General features: G+C 39.8%; 1 long non-coding RNA gene across 1 annotated transcript; it reads left to right on the top strand.

The window, feature by feature from the left end:
- Window positions 1–421: 421 nt before the first annotated feature.
- LOC119765048 lies at window positions 422–4,792 on the top strand. The gene is made up of 3 exons (XR_005276468.1): window positions 422–557; window positions 620–688; window positions 4,545–4,792. It is a non-coding gene; the product is annotated as an uncharacterized LOC119765048 (long non-coding RNA).
- The last annotated feature ends 11,989 nt before the right edge of the window (window positions 4,793–16,781 follow it).

Raw genomic sequence — 16,781 nt, 5'->3', positions numbered from 1 at the left:
TCATAAAATCATAAAATCATAAAATCATAAAATCATAAAATCATAAAATCATAAAATCATAAAATCATAAAATCATAAAATCATAAAAACATAAAATCATAAAATCATAAAATCATAAAATCATAAAATCATAAAATCATAAAATCATAAAATCATAAAATCATAAAATCACAAAACCAAAATACCCAAGTAACCACAAGCACTAAATCAAAACTCTAAATTCACTCTAACTTAACATTCCCGATGCTATGACACTTCAAATAGACTTTCCAAATGTTTTGAAACATTTGTAGCTTGAAACATTATTACCTACTGTATAATGACATATAGAACAGCCAATTAAAGTTTCAAAGCATTTGGCACAACAATGTTTTGAAACATTAATGGCAAGCTTTATATATCACTGTAAAGTAAGCTTTTAATGTTATATCACATTTGACATTTCTTAGAATGTTTCAAAACACTAACTCAACACTAGTGAGGGCAATAAAAGTTTGGCAGTATTTCGTGGTATGTTTATGTTTGCTGCAGGAAAATCGTTCGGCGTCCATAAAATTGTGAGTCAATTATACTTAGTTTTACTGGGCTCAGTGTTAAATTATTCTCTTTGCATTGACAGTTTCTTCTCGTCACAAGATACAAATTTCCAGCTGCGATGGCTTCCTGCCAGAACTAAACCATGAAGGAGGTGTCGTAACTAAAAGTTTCTTTTTAATTTCATGATCCCACCACCCACCACATCATGAAATAAACTTGCGAAACTTTCATCCCGAACCGATCACTTTAATGTTAAACACGAGACTGATTTCATTTTGCCAAACCCCAAAGACCAATCCCAAGAAACCCTCTCTTTTTGCCAATTTCCTCTCAGCACACACCAATACCAACAACACTCGGCGCGACGAGAAGCAGACGACGCTGCACCACGCGCTCTCTTTGTTTTCCATCTCTCTTTTCAAATTCTGGTTCGTATCGACTCGCTTGCTTTGCTCTCGTCATGGGCCACGGTGGCACTCACGTAGCTCACAACGTGTGTCCAACGAGTCCCAAGCAATCGGGATTAACAATTCAAATAGTCTCAAATGATCGTACGCGGATACTGCGTACTGATTTTATTAATTCTTATTACCAACCTAGCTCATCTACCACATTTTCCTGCTCCTCTACTCTTCTAAGGATAAAAGTTCGTCATTACAATGCTTTTATAATGTGCTCTCCATATTGTTTGAACAGGGCTATACCTGTTATGCTACAATTTACTCAATTTTGTATGAAAAAATCTACATACATGTAAATAAATAAAACAAATTCAATTCTCTGCCTTAATATAATTATGAACTAGATTATGAACATAAGGAATATAAAAAAAATCGGTCCGTGAAGTGCTGTACACAATAAAAAACACTTGTCACAAAGTAAAATACTCCCTCAGTCTTTGCCAGACCTAGGAATCTGCACGATTTTTAGCAGATAAATAATTCCAACCCATTTTTGAATTTGATAGTTTGTAAACTAATCGAGAAATCGAGGACTTTTTGAAAACTAACCCGAGACATAATCCATTTTAACTATGACATGCATGTATTCATACTTCGATCAACCCTCAAATGATTCAAGCCATTACTTGTAGATGAGAAGAATCTAACTAACCCATACTTCAATCCGTCTTTACTCCCTTTATAGCTTTGCTCCTTTATCAATCCGCTTATACAAATACCACTTCCATTTTCACGGCTCCATGCAAAACGAAATATTAACTGTGCGGTACAAATTTCAACAATTCATATTCACATTAAACATGCGCAAGGTAATATCTCTATACATCAAACGAATATCAATGTCATCATTGTTGAACGGTTCTTTTAATTTTATTTAATCCATCAAGAGGTCGTACCATCTAATTTGCTAATATCAGTTATCTTCATCCACCGAACGAAATTCAATAAAAATATTGTTCTGTTATACTTAACCCTGTCAAACCTTAGAGTCTTTTAGCAAGTTGAGTTATATAAATAACTCCATTGAACGTTTCATCCACATCCCACCACACACATTTGCAGAATTTGATTATGAGTCGATAGGTATACATGAAGGTGGGTCTAAGACGTCAAATTAAAAAGTTTAATTTCCGAGTGATTTTATAGCCTTTCCTCAGTAAGGTGAGGAAGGCAAAAACTGTTAAAAATTATGAACAGCTGTTCATTGAAAATCCCAGAACTCGAGTAAATTATTTAAAAAAGCACAGCTCATGTTTAAAAGAATGTTAATACCCGAAAGAATACTGTTTCAAATAAAAAGTATATAGAGAACTAACTAAATCATAAAAGTGAATAAAATAACATTTTCAAATATTAACAGGAAATTCAAATAAAAATCGTTTATATTTAAAAGAACTGCTCATTTTTCAATAATAATAAACAAACTATTATTTTCTGCACAATTTTACCGATTTCTTCAAATAGAATATCTAAGATATCTTCAAAGATGAAACCGAAAAAAACATCAACATAATTATTTAAGCATTAACATTTAGAATGAGTTGCCAGATTCTTAAATGACGACAATCTCCTAGATATCAACTTATTCAAATTCCCTAGCACTGTTTCTCAGTGTAACGTTGTTCAACTTTCATCACAGTCAACGGCCGACTAATCGAAAACTAGAAATTCTCCATACATCTTAGCAGCTAGCATTAATATTAAACATTCCAATATTATTTTGTCACTGGATCCACTTTGAAATGTGTCCAGATACTCTTTGTTGTTTCTCTCAGCAACCGGGAAAATTCAACATTAATATAGTCTACAAGTCAATTTATTCACCACCACTTCTCTCAATTCGATTATACAAGGGAAAAGTTTAGTTTGCTAACAATCATCAAGTAAAACAACTCCTTAAAACATTTTTTTTTTGTTATTTTAATCAGTTTCAATTGACTCAGTGGATTCAGACGGATCAAAATGCAACGATGTTGTCTGAATCATCATCAATCCATGTCACAATAATCTTAGCATTTCAATGGTCTGGTTCCTTCACTGATTGACACCTTCCGCTGGTCAACACTAAATCAATATTTGTTTCACCTCTTTAGCAACACTTGTCTGTGTATGTCCATATGATAGAATACCTGTATTTTTTCTCAAAAAATAGTTGCAAGTAACGCATGACATACGATTTTTCAAACTCTTTCCTTCGTGTGTTTCAGCGTCATTTCGTCTTACCCAGCAAGCAACTTAATTTCTGACTATTTTCTTTCATCTAACAATTAACAAAGCCTGTCACATGCTTTAACTCCTTGTATTCAACAACAAAGTTTGTCATACATTCTTTACTATTGTATCGAAAAAGCTCCGCTTATCGCAAGACATTCGTTCGTCATTTCCAGCGCTTGTGATTTATTCATTTATATTGCTACGTGTATAACAAGCAATATTGTCTCATAATATCCCTCAGTTGTGTCCAACAAGTAACACTTGTCTCACAAATTAAGTTCTTTGTGTCTAACAAGCAACGTTTGTCTCACTATTTCCTTCCATTGAGCCCAACAATTAACGCTTGTCTCTTGATTTACCTCCACGTGAGTTCAAATAGATTCAAATTCTCTCTCCCCGCCCTTCTAACAACATTTGTATACCTTCCTACATCAAAAAGTCTCCTTCAAGTCCTCGTGTTCAAACCCAAAATTCCGTGTGGGTGGTGGATGCAAATTCATCTTAAAATTCTACTTAAACCCAATGTTCAACCAGTCAACATACTGACTCAACTCATGCTTTAAAAAAACTTCAAAGTTTCTTTTTTTAACCAATCCTGCTTTTACCAATCATGCGCCCTATCCAAATGTTACCACCGAAACCAACTTGGAATACCAAATGGCCAATCAGCTAAGGACTCTCACCAATATCAAAGCGTCCCTGCGATTCTTGCCACGTCACAAAAATTGCCAAAGCAAGAAAAAATGGCCTCAATTTGTGATCGCCGAATCAACTGAAAAATAACAACATCACTACTTCCTTCACTGCACTGCCCGCAAACTTACCCAACCATATCCAAACAGAAGTTCACTCTACAAACTGCGCCATTGTCGTAACTAAAAGTTTCTTTTTAATTTCATGATCCCACCACCCACCACATCATGAAATAAACTTGCGGAACTTTCATCCCGAACCGATCACTTTAATGTTAAACACGAGACTGATTTCATTTTGCCAAACCCCAAAGACCAATCCCAAGAAACCCTCTCTTTTTGCCAATTTCCTCTCAGCACACACCAATACCAACAACACTCGGCGCGACGAGAAGCAGACGACGCTGCACCACGCGCTCTCTTTGTTTTCCATCTCTCTTTTCAAATTCTGGTTCGTATCGACTCGCTTGCTTTGCTCTCGTCATGGGCCACGGTGGCACTCACGTAGCTCACAACGTGTGTCCAACGAGTCCCAAGCAATTGGGATTAACAATTCAAATAGTCTCAAATGATCGTACGCGGATACTGCGTACTGATTTTATTAATTCTTATTACCAACCTAGCTCATCTACCACAGGAGGATGTCCAGATTTCGCTCTACGCCAGCTTTTCGTCGAAGTCACGGATCTCTCGGGCAAGTAAAGTATCTCGCGCGTCACCGGCGACATGAAGGCCAAGGCCGATCGTGACGAGGCCTCACCCTACGCCGCTCAGGACGTCGTCGAAAAGTGCAAGTCGCTGCGTGCCACCGGCGGAAACCGCACCAAGACACCGGGACCGGGTGCCCAGTTGGTGCTCCGTGCCTTGGCCTGTTCGTCGAAGAATATTGTGAATATTGTGAATATAGTGCTATGTAGTGTAATCATAAATAAATGCTCTGTTTTAATTTGTGAGGTGTTTTCATTTTTCCTGAATGACACGAAGTTGTTCCTCAAGGAAGGCTTAGTCGACAAAAAGCATCTGACTAAACATATTTCAGGACGGACGAGACGGCTGGCGCAGGGCATCTAGGTGAAACATCTCAGTACACGCAGTTTAGAATCTCGAAAGCACACAGCAAAAAAAAAAAAACAAACTTTCAAAACCGTCATCCCAGCTCGAAAGCACTCTCCCTAGAGAGAGAGTGAGAGCTGCACAAAATTTTTTGATTTTTCTATTTCTGTTTTGTCGGTAACGTAGTATTTTGACGTTTTACCACTGTATAACTTTATATCAACTCTAGACGTCGCCACTCAATTTTACCTCCATGCGTATAAAGTGAATATAAAGTTTCAAGACTCTATAGGCAAACTTTATATGTTGATATAGAGGGGATTTAAAGTTATCTTATACAGTCCCGCGGTTACTTGGGTATTTTACTCCACTTACCCCTCCCCGCGAAAACTCCATCCTGTCCTGTGCGATGTGCCACCAGAGAGACAGTAATGAACTGCAAAGGCCTCTGTTTTCACCCGAAGCCTTGCTGAAGTAAGAGTCCTTTCCGGGTGAAACACACTCACGCCCCGCGACCGGTGGACATCTGTTCCGCGTGCCAAGCTGTGCGAGTGCGGTTTTGTACCTTCTTAGGTGGTGGAAGAAGGGGAAAAAACTTCAATTTCCATGATAAATGTCGTTATTTCTTCTGGTTTAGGTTGGCGTTTATTTTATTCCAATCGATTAAGGCTTAGAAAACTTGGACGAGTATATTCGAAATAAAAATCAAAAATTACACCAACCTTCCCAAAAAATAAGACCCCCCAAATGTTCTTATGTGTGAGACATCTGGTGGGGAAAAGTGATCGTTACTTTCTGACATCAGCGCGGTCCAATTTTTCGTTCCTGGCGTTCCCATGTCATCATTGGTGAAGTTTGCTCGTCTCGAGAAATGCTCGGAGTTTTTTTTATGGCCAAACGATATACTTCCAACGACCTCCCCACCCCCTCCCTCCGCCATGCTAATGGTGGTTGCGGCGGGAGGGGGGGACCTACCCCACCTCCCCCAATGTTTACTTATATGGCTTGTCGCGATGATATGCTCACACCATTTTAATGCCTTGCTCTCTTTCTTCTTCTTTTTTCTGTGTGTCGTGAACACCCATAAACGATGCGATTGTGGACAAACTGGGTGAAGTGACACAATGAGAAAAACAGTGATGAATTTAGAAATTTCATTTTCAAAAATGACAAATTTCCGTTTAGTTTTTACCAAAAAACTTATTTTTTGCAATTCCTTCGTGAAACGACTTACTTTTCCTGTCATTCTTGAACGACAAAATAGCCTACTTTGCTGTACCAAAAATAACAGAATCGAATAGCAACACTTTTCAAAATAAATGCTGAAAAGTTCTACTTTTCAGCACTCAAATGGGTGCTGAAAAGTTGAACTTTTCAACACTTGTTTCGAAAATTAACACTTTTCAACATTTTTTTGATTTAAACGATTTATTGACAAAATACATGAAAATTTTACATAAAATTTCACTCAGTGTGTGTTTTTTTGGAATTGCAAAAAATGTTGTATGGAACTCGTTGCAAAACTTGTTTTTTCAGCACTCTTCGTATTTATCCAACTCGGTGAACCTCGTTGGATAAATGTACGACTCGTGCTCAAAAATTATATTCATTTTTTGAGTTGCCAAAATAGTAGTTTATGCAACAAGTTGCAAAAAGAGGATTTTTTCAGCACGAGTCGTACATTTATCCAACGAGGATCACCGAGTTAGATAAACACGACGAGTGCTGAAAAATTCAAGTTTTGCAACGAGTTCCATACAACATTTTTTGTAATAGAGGAGAAAAGCAACTCGCGACAAAATTTTGAGGCTAGGAATTTTGACAGGTATGATTTTCATAAAGTATTCGCCTCCCTTTCTTTCCCACAGAAAACCTGGGAACGAGGTAGCTGTCAAACTAGGCCAAAATGTTAAAGTCACTCACAAAATGAACTTTGAGTGACTTGAGTTCATTTCTGACGTCACGGTTTTCTCCTCTATTCTGAAAAAAACCCTTTGAATGGAATTGTAGGTCAAAAGTTCATATTTTTAGTCAATTCACTGTTGTTTTCAAAACAGTTTTAAGTATTACTTTTCGAAACAAATGCTGAAAAGTTCTACTTTTTAGCATCCATTCAAGTGATAAAAAGTAGAACTTTTCAGCATTTATTTTGAAAAGTAGGCTGTTTCGTCGTTCTAGAATGACAGAAAAAGTAAACAGTTTCAAGACGGAATAGAGGAGAAAAGCAACTCGCGACAAAATTTTGAGGCTAGGGATTTTCGTAAAGTATTCGGCTCCTTTTCTCTCCCACAGAAAACTGCGGACAATGTAGCTGTCAAACTAGGCCAAACTGTTAAAGTCACTCACAAAATGAACTTTGAGTGATTTAAGTTCATTCCTGGCGTCACGATTTTCTCCTCTATAGAGGAGAAAAGCAACTCGCGACAAAATTTTGAGGCTACACCCAAAACTGGCAGCGCTAGTCCGAGAGAATGATGGTTTCGAGTCGAGAGAATAGTGGTACCATTCACGGACGCAGAGAACACAGCTCGAGATGGGCAATAGAACTATTCTCTCGAGGTTCATTTGCAAAAAAAGTTCATCCGTCAAACAAAAAACCAAAAGTGTCGACAACGGGAATCGAACCAGAGACCTTTGACAAACCAATCCAATGACTTAGCTGCCTCGGCCACCACAGCTTGGTGACCACTTCTCCTTGGTCGATGTATGACACTTGTTGGAGATTTATTGATTCAACTAACGAATGAACTCATTTGTTATGATGGTGTGAGTTGGTACCATTATTCTATCGATTTTGGCACTGAGCCCTCAATAAATTTTGAGAGAACGATTATCTCGACTCTGAATTTTGGGTGTAGGAATTTTGACAGGTATGATTTTCATAAAGTATTCGCCTCCTTTTCTCTCCCACAGAAAACCTGGGAACGAGGTAGCTGTCAAACTAGGCCAAAATGTTAAAGTCACTCACAAAATTAACTTTGAGTGATTTGAGTTCATTTCTGACGTCACGATTTTCTCCTCTATAGAGAGGCGAATACTTTATGGAAATCATACCTGTCAAAATTCCTAGCCTCAAAATTTTGTCGCGAGTTGCTTTTCTCCGAAAAAAAAACGAAGTTGACTTTATAGCTGTCGGCCACCATTGCTAGTAGCAACCAGTAGTGCCTTCCTTTTATCTACAAGGACTTCGCCGCCCTGGGCTCCTAAGTGTATGAAAGTATGGCACGGAGCGACGGCGCCGAATACTCATATTTACACAAAGAATTTTAGAGCGCTCGCCGCGGGATTCGAACCTGCGACCTCTGGATTGTGAGTCCAGTGCGCAGTCCGATTGATCCACACGGGCGGGACAACTTTTCTCCTCTATTGCAAAAAGTACTATAGAGGAGAAAATCGTGACGTCAGAAATGAACTCAAATCACTCAAAGTTCATTTTGTGAGTGACTTTAACATTTTGGCCTAGTTTGACAGCTACCTCGTCCCCAGTTTTTATGTGGGAGAGAAAAGGAGGCGAATACTTTATGGAAATCATACCTGTCAAAATTCCTAGCCTCACAATTTTGTCGCGAGTTGCTTTTCTCCTCTATAATATATACTCTATATATATTTATTGCAAAAAGTACTATAGAGGAGAAAATCATGACGTCAGAAATGAACTCAAATCAGTCAAAGTTCATTTTGTGAGTGACTTTAACATTTTGGCCTAGTTTGACAGCTACATTGTTCGCAGTTTTCTGTGGGAGAGAAAAGGAGGCGAATAATTTATGAAAATCATAGCTGTCAAAATTCCTAGCCTCAAAATTTTATCACGAGTTGCTTTTCCTCTATTCTGTTCTTTTGTTTTTGCGATGGAAAAAGCTCGGAAAAATGATTTTTTCTTTACAGAAATGCAGCTCCAAATGTAGTTTTTATTGAATTTTCGTCGCCTGATTCTTTGCTGTTGCCAGATATATCAATATTTTTGTCCATTCGAAAGATTTTTTTATTATTTATAATATTGTACACGGTAAACAAATCATGAAAATATTACACATGGAAGTGAGACCATCTTTTGTTCCAGAATTCTATAGTACTTTATAAAAGGTTCATGGGTTACCTAGTAGGACCCTTTGAAACAGTAATCTAGAATTATGGTTATTCAATTACTACTGAGGTCTGAAAAACATTTCCCACAGTGCCTCTCTCGCAGCATCGGGCCCCCTTCTGATGGCATGCTCTGGCCTGACATGGCCTCCATCCCCTATCTCTGGGCCGTGGCGCGGCGGTGATTGCTCCGGCAATCAGTGTGGTGGGGATGATGGCAACATATTGCTGGCGCGCGGTAATGGGCTTCATTCTTGACGAGGACCACCCCCACTCCTCCTGTTCTTCACCCTCATTTTATGGCGTCTTTAGTAGAGATGAATTTCTTTTTTAGTGGAGGAATTTCGCTGGGACAATCCCGAGATCGGGGACGATGACCATCCCTTGCGACCGAAGTTCGATGAAATTCCTGGCCGCTAATAATGTGAGTGATTGGAATTACTTTGGGCCAATTTGGCAACTCACAGCAGTTTGTTGGGTTCTTTGAGGGTGAAAATTTCGATTAAATGGTTTACAAGAAATTCCGGCGTGGGAAAACATATTTTTCATGAGAGAGCAGAAAGGGGCGAAATAATGACGAAAAAAAAAGTCCCCAATATAATGATGCTTGGTTTGCGTTGGAATGTTGTTTGCCATCCCCGAAGTGAGCAAATAAACCAACAGAAACGGTGACGTTCTTCAAGCTCGGTAATTAATTTTGTCCTTGAGACTTGGACCAGTTATGTCTGCGGGATACGAGAAGGAATTCCGCAAAGGGTTTCAAGAAGTATTTGATAATTATTTTACGATGACAATAAGGAGATGAGTACAAACTGAACAAATAATCAACGAAATTATTATTATAAATAAAACTCAAACTCGTTGAGATTAAAATTAATCAGTGACTCGATTTAGTCAAACGATGCAATAAAATGATTGAATTGAAATCAAAGCTAGAAATCACTCACTCAAAGCTGCCATGTGATACAATTTGTCACTCCGTCCAATCAACTAGTCTAATTCCTCGTGTCGATAAAACTATCAATCCATGTTCATCCCATTCCATCGTTTGAAGCTTGATCCAACAAAAAAGGACTAGCCCGATTTCGCAGAGCAACATCCCAAGAAATCGCCACTCTTTGGCCTTCATCACCATCGTGCACAGCTTACACCATCATCACCATCGTCCAAAAGTGAACCTCCGATATCTGTGCGGAGAGCAACACCTGGTGCCCCATCCCCCATCCTGGCCGTCCTGTAATCGTGCTGCTGTCAACGTCCAGTCTCCACAACGCCGTGTCATCATCACTCAAAGCTGCCTTCCAGCTGATGCCGCGCTGGAACCTTGGTTAGATATAATACCCGGTTTCACTCGCTGGACGACCCTCAAATTGACATCCTGTGTCCGTCGTCTGGGAGAGTTCATCAATGATGGTGGGATACAGTTTTTTGTTGGTTCTGGTCTTTGAACGTCGGGTCCTCTCCGAAATTAACATGCACAAGAAGCACTCGTTGCAGTGTACTTGATGTAGACGGAACGAACGGGGTGTTGCTCGAAACCACAAGCTTGATTCTGAGGTTTTAGGGGTGTTTACAGCTGCTCTATCATTCAGTAACAGTAGAAGCACTGGAATATAGTTAAAAGAATTCAAATCCATAGCAAATGAAACAATCTGTCTAAAACATACAAAATATTTTTGAATTCATAAAAATATGATTTAAGACAAGTCAAAATATGATTAAATGTTACTGAACAATGAATATTAAATGATCAGACATATATTTTCAACAACTTGCTCTTTTTACTTCTGATTAATGGAAAAACAATGAAGGATGGCAGACAAAATCTTTAAGAAAAATCATCGTAGACTGTATATTTGTTCACTTAGAACCAAAAGTTACCATGGATTTACTGAAAAGAAACCAAAACGAGAGATCACTTCCATTCCGGGCATGGCTCAACGTGACGAAAATATAATACCTTGACCGCAGAATGCAGACTGTCGATTCGATAAAGCTCCTGCTGAAAGTTCTTCAAATCTTGTTGAGGCTAGCCGACGACCTTATCGGGCGATTACCATGCAATAAAACAATTCATTAAACATTCATTAATCTTGCTCTCCAGGCCCGAAGAATCTTCCGGATGGTGGCGGTGGATGCGGTTTTTGGCCGCCGCCTTTTCGCAAAATCCACCCCGCCCCCCGGACGAGATTTGCCCTGGCCAAGTAAAGACAAGCAAACCAGCATGCTCTTCTCGCAACTCTTAAGGCTCGTAGAGAGTGCCACTTTTTTCGGGACCGGGATAAAACACGCGCTTGATAAACGAGGTGTCATTTATCTTACTCGATTTCGTTTCGAGGCACATTCCACGTGCTGCCCTTCCGGAGAATGGCTTCCTAACGCCACCGCCTCCAGCTTCAGCAAATAGAAGGACACAGTTGAAAAGTTGCCCACGGCTCGAACGCAGATGCGCAGATTGTGTCGCACGCCTCAACCAACTGAGCCGTAGCGGTCATGATCAGATGCAGCTTTTTGACAGTGTCGTCATTTGAGTAGGAACAAAAAAAAGTCAGAGAGGAAAAGTGCATCAATCAAGCTGAAACCTAACATCAGCGAATGATTAGCGTTACTCAACGTGAAATCTCGTGACTACCGCGTCAGTTCACCTCCCCTGCTGACAGGTGACCACTTTAGGCGCCGTCAGCTCACACATAAATTGAATTAAAATTCCTCTTTCTTCACAGACGGAATTGCCGATGTCACCCCTGTCCTGACTGTGACACGACGGCGGAAGGCCTCCAGCGCCATGTTTTGTGATTATTATTCAACGCTTTCATTCCACTTTGCGTGGCTCCAATTGTCGCCGGAAGTGGGCAACTGTCTTTCGTCGCTGTGCCCGGCCGGAGGTCGGTGTGCGGAAACCGTTGAAAGTCATAACATTTTAATTTTAATTGCTTTTAAATTGTGTTTGAGGTGACGGGGTGATTTCCTTGTTTCGTGCAATGAAAATCATTGAATTTGATTTGATTTTATTAAACAATCGCTCTATGCTAGAATACTTATCTAGTAAGAAAAAGAAAGCATATATCCATCGAAAAAAAATTCTAAAACAATATGGACTAACTAATACAAATCATAATTGATAAGTTCGACGTTCAATTAAAGTTGCGTTTTCTTCTGAAATCAAGTAATAAACTGCCTAATGGGAAGTAAGCAAATTTGTTTCTCTCAAAAGTTTTGGAAATTTCAATTTTTCAATTTCGATTCGGTTTTATTGTTGAATAATCTTTTACAGTGCCTAACAGAGTTTTGGAGTTCCTTTCAGCTGTGTGTGGCATCATAAACCATTTTGGAATAATTATTTCTTCAACTAAGGCACTAACAAGAGTAAGAAAAATTAAAAAATAACTTACAAAAATTGCAGAGGATAGGGGATAGAAGTAGAGAAAGCTTATATCTACACCACAGATTTTTTATCCATTGTAGATGTGCTTAATCATCAGCTCCCCGAGGGCCAGAAATTGCTCCACCTTGTTACGGCAGCTCCGAAACCGCGTCATCATCTTGCCTGCGAGAGCAATGAACTCCGGCAGGGTAAAGAGATCTTCCCCGGTGACTCTTTGTTGGGCCGCAACGCCGCTACCAGCAGCGACCACGCTTGCAAACGATCGCCCCTATCCAGGAGGGAACGGCTGCGCTCGTACTCCGCCGATGATGGTGGGACGCTGCTGCTTTCTTCTTCCTCTTTTCCTGCTCCTCAAGGTAGGCCTTGCAAGCGACGCATTCGCGGTAATTGCCGGTATGGTTACCGTCACAGTTCGCGCACTTGACGCGTGGCTTGGTTTGTTCTGCGGTTTCCTAGAGGTGTGACTCACCGCACTTCACGCAGCGGGGCCGGAGGTTGCGATTCCGCGAGCCGTGGCCGAATTTCTGGCAACGGTGGCATTGCGCTACGTCCGTCGGGTTCTTTGAGTAAAACCGCCAGTTTACCCAAAGGACGACCTTAACAGGGGCTTCTCGGGGTTGAATGTGTAGAAGTTGAAGATGCTACGCTTCAGTTCCACAAACACCAGGTCGAAATCTTTTTTGTTCAATGTAATCACTTGCACTGACGACTTACCGATTTTCAGACAATATGTCCAAAACAAAAATTGGAGGTGGTCTTCGTTCCGTTTGAGAATTGTTCTATTTTGGCGTCGACACTTTTTTCCGTGCACGCCCATCTTCTTCGTCGTCGGTAGTGCTACCATCGGTGTTGTTGTTGTTGCTATCTTCGTCGCTCAGCATCTGGAACTCGTTCCTGATGGGGATATTGGCGGATGTTGATGTGCCGCTGGTTGTGGCACCGGAAGTACCTGAACGGGTTTGCACTGGTGATCTTGGGACATATCCGGGATGTAGTAGCTTATTGTCTGCACTGCCTATTAAGCACTGCCTTAAAGGAGCTCTGGCTCACTGGCACGTGCTGCAGAATTAATGAAAAATGTAAAGATCGATGAAAAGATGAGAGGGCATGTAGCCCTACTCCATAAAAAAAGAAATAATCAGAATATCAGAATATGAAAAATAAGACAAACCGAGCCTTACTCCGAATGGAGTAGGTGAATGTTCCGACTTCCAGTTGGATGTGCGTAATTCGGTCTTTATAAAAAAAAAAAAAAAAAAAATTGTCGATGCCTTCTGCGCTCACGCTCCGCTGCGCGATGGCGGCCGACACGGCGTTAGTTTGTTTACCTTTTTACACACGGCTTGTTGACGAGCTTCGCAGGTTTTTCGAGGCCGCACTCGAACTGCCACGGCCACGGTCGGCCTTTGGCATGCTGGAGAAGCAAACTCGCGGGTAATCACAATCAACGAAACTATTGGCACTACGCCCCCCGGGGCATGGCCTTCCTCTAACGTGGGATTTCTGCTCCAGCGCCTCTGACGAGACAGGAGAAACCGGGACCGACGTTTTACTTCACCATCCGATAGAAGCTCAGTGGATAAGGCGGGAATCGAACCCGCGTCTCATAGCATCATCGGGATCGGCAGCCGAAGCCGCTACCCCTGCGCCACGAGACCCACCTCGAATCACAATCAATTACGGCGAAAAAAATTGAAAAAAGAGCACTGAGCACTTGACTGCTGCTTGCTCTCGTGCGTGCACGGAGTTCAGTTTTGGAAATTAATTTGATTTTCTCTAGCTTTTCTTACGATACTAATAAATGCAAAACTTCTCACAATGAAGCACAGTTTTTATCAGGAAAGAACAACAAAAGTCGAATGCACCATGCGTCTCCATCAAAATGTACGGGGTGCTCATTTCGTAGTCATGGTTCTTTTTTTCGATTTTTACAAGGAAATCTGATTAACCACAGCCAGTAGTGTCAAGTAGTGATTGTATGTTTGCAGCCTTTTCAATTCAACCAGGCCTGCTCTCCGTTAATGGTGCCCAAAACTATTCTCACATAAATCTAGTCTTTTTACATTTTCCTAGATTAAATTGGCTGAATTCGCACGTATTCGGCAACGTGGTGCTCCGTACCTGTCCATTCCACCAGTTGGCCCAACATTCTCTTAACGAGTTTTGGTTGCTCAAAAACCCCTTGAAGATGGAGAATGAACGACGAACACCCACCCAATCAGCTGCCCAACAGTTGGCCGAATTGCGGTTTGTGCGGTTGCTCCCTTGGAAAAGATTCGACTGTAAATCAGTCGAAATCACTTTGGAAGCTCCATCCCCCAGCTCGGCTGCCACGAACGCCACAGTAATAATGCATTTCGGGATGCAATTTTCCGGTAGCGCATCAATATTGCAGCCCTGAACTGAACGAGATGAGAGAAAACCCGTCCTATTCAAAGCGATGGAAAATTGGCAAAACTGGAAAAGAAATTCGACGGGGATCGTCGCTGATTTTCCCACGCTGCTGGTGGAAAGCTTTGTGCATTGTCGATGCGAAGGCGTCGTAAATCAACCTTAAAATTCAAATTTAAAATCCGCTTTTCCGGGCCACATCTTGCAACCAACCACACCCGTTTTTGGGAAGGCAAACAATCCAAGTGGAAACCAATTGGCAAAGCTGCGGGGTGGAAAAATAGTTCCGGACCAGTAATGGGAGTTCACACTTTGAGTGACAAATGGTGGGAGGGGTCTTCTTTTTCTCTGAAATAAAATTTGAAATTCCCTTCAAAGTGACGCTTGCGATTGAAGTGAGTGCTCTTTAAGGTGCACACACCCATCACACAAGAAGTGATTGCCATCACTTTCGAGAGTAAACAAGAGGTGCTTAGTCCCCCGTTTAACCGCTGCTACTGTCTCAAGAGCTTCTCAAGTCACACCGCAAAGTTCCACATTGAAGACACCGCGTGGATGAGGCGTGTGTCGGTTCAAGCCAGCGAGATTAGTTTAGGTGAGGTACTTTTGAGGATGTACCAGAATTAATGGGATGGGATTTTATTTAGCGTAACACTGGTATTTATCTTGTAGCTCTTTAGTATACGATGGAAAAGCTGAACATATTTTGCATTTCCAAAAAAAACAATGCTTTAGAAGAATTATGGGTTCAAAAAGAGGATAAACTTAAGCATGCTGATTATGTTTATTTTGTTTTGCGGTAGGGTTTATTAAATCCAGCTTTGAGCCCCACAAATCTCAATGAAAATAAGAATGGTTTAAATATTTGCTATTTTTTTCTTATTGCTTAGGTTCCAAAGGTTCTAAAATAGTGAGAAATACCTATTAACGAGTGTGTTTTAAAGAGCAGGCTACACTATCTAAAGTCATAGGCACTTGAGTGAAACGCAGGAAACAATTCTAGATTACTTTTTCAAAACAACCAATGCGCCATGGGTTTCCTATTTACATAGAACCTTTTGAAAAAGTAAGTGAGATTTCAAGACCAGCTATTGTAAATTTTGACTTAAATGACTTCAGGAAAAATATTTTATAAAATCGCTGACTTAATATTTCATAATTTCCAATCAGTTATAATACTCAATCTGGCTGAGAAATCGTAATTTTTTTAAATTTTGATTATATGATATCCCAAAATCAATTGAAATTGAATCACTCTATCACGAACTCATCTTGTTTGCTCCAGATGAATCATGATCAAACATAGAAAAATGATTTTTGACGATAATTTGAGCAATGTACAATACAATATCCCCAAGAATAGATTCTTTAGCAAGTTGCTGTGAAAATAAATTCCCAAGAATTACGACAAGGCCCAAAAAAAATATTTAAAAAAATATTGGATCTAAAAAGTTGTTAAAAATCCAATTTTACAGTATGTAAAAAAAAGTATTTACACCCCTTGGGCACTATGCACATTTTGTGATGAAACATGTAAACAATTTAATGTTGACATAAACCTAGTACTACGTTTTGTTCAGAAACTCATGCCGAACATTTTGCTGCAAAAAGCTCATGAAAAGATGTTTGCTATAAAAAGTTATATAACAAATACTATTACAAAAATAAAAAGGTGCAAAAAGTTTGTACACCTTTCGAAAAATTAACATAAATAAAGTTATTTGTTGACAAATCACCATAAATCCAGTCTCCCAACTCCAAATAGGCATCCTTGACTGATTAAAAAAATAATTTGGATTGAATATAAAGTTTACTAATTACTTAGTATAATAGTTTATATAACTCTGGAAATTCTAAATAAAACTTATCTAAACTTAATTTTGCAAACTTTCAATTTAACTAAATGTCAATATATTACCATAGAATTGCTAAATAAACATTCTGGAGTGGGTATAACACCGTTTT

This window comes from Culex quinquefasciatus, chromosome 1 (genome assembly GCF_015732765.1).
Source record: "Culex quinquefasciatus strain JHB chromosome 1, VPISU_Cqui_1.0_pri_paternal, whole genome shotgun sequence".
Classification (NCBI taxonomy): Eukaryota; Metazoa; Arthropoda; class Insecta; order Diptera; family Culicidae; genus Culex; species Culex quinquefasciatus.
Note: the sequence above shows the minus strand (reverse complement) of the source record. Positions and strands in the feature narration are given on the sequence as shown.